This window comes from Zingiber officinale, chromosome 10B, assembly GCF_018446385.1.
Source record: "Zingiber officinale cultivar Zhangliang chromosome 10B, Zo_v1.1, whole genome shotgun sequence".
In the NCBI taxonomy this organism is placed as follows: Eukaryota; Viridiplantae; Streptophyta; class Magnoliopsida; order Zingiberales; family Zingiberaceae; genus Zingiber; species Zingiber officinale.
Window position 1 is genome coordinate 49,058,310 of NC_056005.1, and position 7,461 is coordinate 49,065,770.

Below are 7,461 nucleotides of genomic sequence, written 5' to 3' on the forward strand. Positions count from 1 at the left end.
CCCACAGTCGCCTCTAGGTTCAGATAACCTAGCTCTAGGTTCAGATAACCTAGAATCAGCATGTTATATCAGTTAGCTAAAGATATTAGTATTTTATTTTCAGTGGCACTGTACTGGATTAGATATCCATTGGGTTGGACTCCCACAGTCGTCCCTAGGTTCAGATAACCTAGTAAACCCTGCTAAATTCGGGACTTGCAACCCCGGGTCTAGTAGGGATGCGCGCACAGCAAGTACAGTTGCCGGGCCCAACAGCATGTTTATTATTTTCACTTATTATGTATTAGTTTCAAACTCAAAATCAGATATGCTAGTGGAGTTTGTTTTTCGATACACTTTAGTTCCAGTTAGCTTAACTTATGATTAGCTTAGTGTTATTACTTGCTATGCCATGATTCCAGTGTATATGCCATGCTTATATGTTATGCCATTAGATTTCAGGATGCCATGGTTTAGCTTTTCAGTGCATGTTTTCAAATAGCATGATTTAAATCCATGATTGCATCGTTGCATGTTTTTGTGAGGTAGATGGTTTCTTACTAAGCTTTAAGCTTACAGATTCTATTTCCTTATACTGCAGATAAGGGTAAAGGAAAGATGGACTAGCAGAGGAAGCTGGAGGGCAATGCGAAGATGGTGTGTGTGGCAGAACTGGAATGAAAGATCTTAGGGATCTAACGAGCTTCATTTATACATTAGAACTCTTTAGCATTTACTTTCAGCACTTTCGGTTTATTAGTTCATACCTTCATGCACGTTAAGTTGTTAAAATGTGTTTTAGTGAGTGAAATGCCATGAACCCTTTAGAATTGCCACTACCGTTATTAGAATAGTTTATTACGCGAGGTAGTTGGATTGTATTTTTGGCACACCGAGTCCAAATCGAGTTCTGAATCGTGGTCTCCGTCGACGGCTCCGCACTGCTCGAGAGCACGGATCGGTCACCGACCGATCCATCTGGAGATGAAGTCCACATCGATCGGGTCGACCGAACCGATCCAAAGACGATACAAGAGCTCGAAGAGATTAGTACCTTTCACCGATAGTACCGATACTCGATACTGGATTACGACCGATTCAGCCGCCGCTGCGGTCTGGACAGCCGACCGATCCAAAGACGACAGAGCGAACCCAGATTCCGAGAGTTTAAGGATCGGTCACCGACCGATCCAAAAACGCTGCAACGAAAGCGATCGTTCACCGACCGATCGCAGGCACTCTGATCGGATCGCAGACCGATCCAATGGCAACAAGCAATGAAGCTTGGGATCGGACTGCAGACCGATCCGTGGTCTTGTGACCGCATTAAGACGATAGATCGGTCGTAAGGCGATTAGTTTATAAGAATCAATTAGTTAGCAAAATTTTAATTAGCCCATGCAGAAGATAGCTTAGCAAGATTGTATATTCGCCTTACCTACTTTAGTACCTAGGCGGTCGTTACAACATTAGCATGCATCCGTTTCTTTCTTAACGAACAACTCGAGCTCCTGGGGTGAATGACTAGGCGAATTTTGTCAAGTAACTCCTGTAGTTGTTCTTGTAACTCCTTCACTCTGCGGACATGCGACACGGAGCTTTGAAATTGGACCGGTTCCAGAACCAATTCAATCTCAAATCCATTCATTTATTGGGAGGTAGTCCAGTAGATCCTGCTGGAATACTTGATATCCATGTAACCAACCCCTTCTTACCTTCTTTCCGCTCTTCTCAGACTTACTTGACCGGGCCCTGCACCGCCTTGTCTTCTATCTTAGCCTGGCTTGAACTCTATAAACTCCTCGTAGTGCTTGTTGGTGATCTGCAGTGGAAGAACTCTTCATAAAACTCGGTTGAAAATCAGCCCACTCTTATGATCGTCACCGCCTCTTGGTCTTTATCCTCTCCCACCACGCACGAGCATCTCGAAGAGAGCAAGCACTTGACCTTCTCGACTGCCACCAAGAAGCTCCATAGTGCTCTCTAGTGTTTTAAACCAAGCCTGGCATCCCTCTCGGCCGAGAAGCTCTCTAGTTTCTTTAGCCACCTTTGATAAGGTAAGCTTCTCTCTAAGGTGTACGGTGTGGCTGTAGCTGGTGGAGTCTCGCCACCCTTGGATTCTCTGCGGTGAGGCAGGAGGGGAGGAGGAAGAACGTTGGTTTGCCATCAGATTGGCAATCACTTGCTGCTGCTCTGCTACTTGTCTCTGGAGTTAGGCAACAACTTCAGAGAGATTGGGCTCAGTTGATCTAAGCTCTTTGTTCTCCTGATCTTGGTTCTCAGTACGAACGGTACGGGGACATCCTTTTTCTTACCATCTAATTATGCAAAGGAAAAGACTTGGTATCCTCTCTCTAACCCTTCTAATCATACATAAATATGAATAAAGAAAAGGGAAACTAAATCTTCTATCTTACTTTAGTACTCAAAAAAATAAGTACTGTATACTGCAGTTAATAATGAGAAAAGCAGAATAAAGAAAGGATTTAAATACTTTCTTACTTGGAGACGGCAAGGATGATGCTGATGTGTGTGTGATGCTGGAGAATGGAACACTGCTCTGATACCAACTGTAACAACTCACCCTTCTTACTACTACTCTCTAAGGGCGATTATTACCTAACTACTACTCTACTTATTAGTGTCACTGACGCTATTATTAGAATCAGTTAGATTTATACCAGTACAGGGGAGACTCTACTGAAATTTTTCGGTAGGAATTCCTCTGAACCGTGATAAATCTAACTGATTCTAATAATAGTGTCAGTGACACTAATAAGTAGAGTAGTAGTTAGGTAATAATCGCCCTTAGAGAGTAGTAGTAAGAAGGGTGGGTTGTTACATTAGAACTCAAATCTGTATTCTAGAATGAGTGTGACAAGAAAGCATATCTAAACCTCATGCTAGAATAAAGAACCTCAAATCTGTATACTTGAATGAAAGTAGCATATCTAAACCTCAGATATGTTTACTTGAATGAAAGTAGCATATCTAAACCTCAAATCTGTATACTTTAATGAAAGTAGCATATCTAAACCTCAAATCCACTGAACCTCAAAAAGGAGCTGCTTCTACTTAACCTCGATGCTCACTAGGGCAAGTCTAAGTAATGTTAAGAGCATGTAGCATTACATGCGGTCATGTGATATAAAAACTTCACCTCCTCGTACATGATTTATCATGAAGGAATTCACAAGCAGAACCTCATCATAATAAACAAAACACATTTTCACTATAGGGCTATAACCTAGCATGTTGGGAGGTAAGAACAGAACTTAACATAGTAATTCCTGCAGCATTTCATAACCGAATTTAGCATGGTAGGCATGAAGAAATTCCCAACAGTACTTCAACTTAGCTTGATAGACAATTACATAACACAATTTGTATGGCAAGGCTTTAACATAGTAAGCATGAAATAGAAAACACATCTAAACATATTATTGCACACATGAAAACAGGCATGGTTATTATATTGACTTTCATACATGATCTTTTGGGAATTTATGAAGAACATATGAAATCTAAGGACCCTAAGGAAGTAATGAAAGAACCACTACTTTCACACCTGATCTATTGGGAAGTTTCATATAGGACACATATAATCTAAGGATCATAAGAAAGAAATAAAAGCACACCTACTTAAATAAAGTGACTTTCCAATATAACAAATCCAACCAAAGGGGATCTTATATCATCTCAAGGACCTCATACACAATGGACCAAAACATCGCCTCTAAATTGTTCTTGCCCAATGCAAAGCATAACCGAAACTAACAGTAAGGGGCTATTCGTGCCCACTTCGTAGGGCAACAAACTATACTACAGCTCTAAATTTACAGTAAGCAACAGTAAGGTGACAACATAAAGGAAACTACATGATATTCAACAAATCTAGGCCTTCTTATGTTCAGCTAAGTAGCCGAATTGCACAGCAACCCAAAGGGAGTTATTCGTGCCCCTCTTTCTTTGCATAAGATCAAATTCAACCTAGTAAAATTCCTATATAATTCATACACAACCAACACAAGCAACCCAAAATCTCCAATCATGCTTCATCAAATTGGCAAGAAAGCAAGCAAAACCTTGAATCTATTCTAAGATCCCTAAACATCATAATTCTCTACAAATAAAATTCCGAAAACCCAAAAGAAGCAATTCCTCCCGGAATTGTGGCACGGCAGAAAACTTTAAACTCATCCCTCCTCACGGCATACCCAAAAAGACACAAAGAAAACACCAAACCGAACTCAAATAACTCTTACCGCAGGTGAGTAGCGACTTACCTCGGTTCCTTGGACTCACAGCCGAAGAGGGAAGGTTCTAGGGTTCGGATAACTCGAGCTCTCGATCTCTTCTTGTGCTCACAGCTCCTCCTCGATGAGAGGATCTCAATCCGGTGAAGAATCCCTTGGAGAACACCCTCGCCGATCGTCGGAGGCGTGCCCTAGATCCGCTTCTTCGTTTCCGCCCGAGAGGAAAAACGCCGTCGGGAGAAGAAGGTAGGAAAGGTTTTGGTCTCGGGAAAAAATTAAGCCCTCTTTTGTAACTAGGGTTTTTTATTAAATACTATACCTTAAATATTTGTCACTGCATATCTGATCAGCATCGACCGCTGGCACACTTGGTCAGTCGAATTCCGCCGAAACCTTTGATCGCGGGTTCGATCCCTCTTCCGCCCCTTTTTATTTCAATTTATTTCCTATTCCTTAACTACTGCTTAAACAGATTTTTCTCCTTCTTTAATCAGAAAAGCCCGCGTGAACACTTGGTCAGCCGAACTCGCTTAGGGTTCGGCTTAATCCAAGGTCTCGGGTTTGAATCTCAGCTTGGACATTTTTTGTCGAAACTTCTTTCGTTTAGTAAAAATACCAAACGACCTCCAAAAATTGCATAAAAATACTCTAAATATTTCTAAAAATCTCTAGAATATTTCTAAAGTATTTCTAAATATTTTTAACCACTATTATAACTCCAAATGAGGAAATTTGGGTCGTTACAACTAGTTTATCTTGACTATAAAATTACACTAGTACACTATGTGTGTATAGAGCAGGACCATTTGAGGTTGTTCCTTTTATACTGACTGCATAAAAGAACAGGACCTCTGTTATTATGGATGTGCGTACTCTTAATCCCTATATAATAACAAACACTTGTACTTAGTATTAATTTCTTTAATTTATCAAAGGGTGAGATTTATTCATTAAATCAATAGGCCCGATAAGTTGGGAAATAATATTATTTATATGGTGTGTTGTTGATTATAGAAGGAAACTGTGTCCTATTTATTAGGATGATAATGTCCCCTTGAGGAGCTCATAAGGATTGTTTTGTAAACCCTGCAGGTGGACTTAGTTCCGACATGACAATAAACTTTAGTGGTACTACTCTTGGAGCTAGATGTTAATTAAGTGAATTGTCAGTAACTCATTTAATTAATTGGCATTCGATATCTTAAACACAGGGAGATTAACACACTCATGATAAGAAGGAGCCCATAATGTAATGTAGGACTAGTGCGGTAGTTCAATAATAACTCTTTAGTGTTATGAGTTATTATTGATGAACTTGAGTTGGGTGTTCGGGTCGAACACAGGAAGCTCAAGCTCATCAGGAGGTCAAAACCAATCCCTCCTCTAAGTCCTTGTTGTAGCCTCTATGTATAAAGCCTTGCATCCACCCAAGTCACCCTTATGGACGACCACATCCTTGCTTGGTGCCCAAGCAAGGGGCCAACCACCCCTTGCTTGGTGCCCAAGCAAGGGGTCAACCAAGATGGGTTTAAAAGTGAGTTTTTAATTTTTTTTAAATCTTTCTTTTTGTAGCCATCTACAATGTTTTAAAAAAGAGATTTTAAATTTTAAAATTTTCCTTTTTTGAAGTCATCCACATGGTTTTAAAAGAGAGTTTTAAATTTAAAAAATCTTTCCTTTTGTAGTCATCTACAATAGTTTAAAAGAGAGATTTTATTTTTGTTAAAACTTTTCTTTTTTGTAACCATGATTTAAAAGAGAGGTTTTAATTTTAAAAATCTTTCCTTTTTTTAGCCATCTACAATGTTTAAAAGAGGAATTTTTAGTTTTAAAACTTTCCTTTTGTCGCGATCCACAATAAGAAATTTAAAAGAGAGATTTTAATTGTTGTTAAAATCTTTTCTTTTTATCCATTACCAAGGATTATAAAAGAGGATAGATGGTGCCTTAGAGGAAATAATCATCTATACAATTTCTATTCCTCTTCTATTCTCCTAGTGGCTGACCCCCTCATATTCTTATTCTCCCCTTGCTTTCTCACCTAAGGCCGGCGACATCAAGATGCTTCAACCATCCTGTGGCCGGCGGGTTGCAAGGAGGAAAGAAGAACAAGAGATGGTGTTCCTAGCTTTGATCCCTTGGTAGCTGAAAGTTTTGGAAGAAAGAAGGACTTGGGTGGTCTTTACGTCTTGGTAGATCGTCACCCACACGACGCCCAAGAGAAGGAGAGGAATACAACAGAAGATCAAGAGGTCTTTAAGCTACAAAGAAACGTATAACTAGTTAATTGTTTCCGCTGTGTACTAATTTATTTTTCCTTTGTATGGATCTTGAAGTACCAACACAAGAGGCTAGCGATCTTGTGCTTTGATTGAGGTCTCTGTAAGTTAACCTAGGGTTTACTGTAAGGAGTTTAAATATTCAATTTCTTTGAAAGGATTTGACTAGGAAGTGGTGGATGATCCCATACTCAAGAAGGCCAAGTGTCTCGCCAACGACTTGGAAGTTAATCCTTGAAATAGATATTTAATCAACTTCTGTAATATGGTTTAACTTCTGATGAACACATGGGTTGAACTTGGATTAATAATGTTAAGTTTCGTTTGCAATCCAAGTTTAACTTCTGAAAAGCACATGGGTTGTAGGAAAAGTTCTGTGCTTGTACAAATTTTTGTACAGGGGAAACATAATCAAATTTCGAGTAGCACCAACATGGGCGCCTTGATCCCTTTCGGGCGCTCGGACCCCATTTTCTAGCAGATTCAACTCCCTGCAAGAAAATGTTAGTCCGAAGCATAATGCAAATTAGATTACTCTGCAAAACAAAGTGTTAGCACAGTTATAATAATCAAACAGAGTATTAATTAGATTCTGTCCCACCGAGACTAGAATCTAGTCAAGATCTCAACTTAGAGTTCCGAAATGATTCTAAGTTGGATCGGCGCCTAAGTTCCCTTCCTAGGAACGTGTCCTCACAATCACTCCCCTCTAGTGACTTACCTTAACTTACCTGCCAAACGTCCGGTCAGCCCATTGACCCGTCTGGACTTCGTGCCAGACGTTCGGTCAACTCTTCGACCCGTCTGGACTTCATGCCAGACGTCCGGTCAGCCTTTGGCCCGTCTGAACTTTGTGCTAGCTATCAGGTCGGCCCTTCGACCTAGCTGGGCTTCGTGCCAGACATCCAGTCAGCCCGTTGACCTGTCTGGACTTCGTACCAGCTATC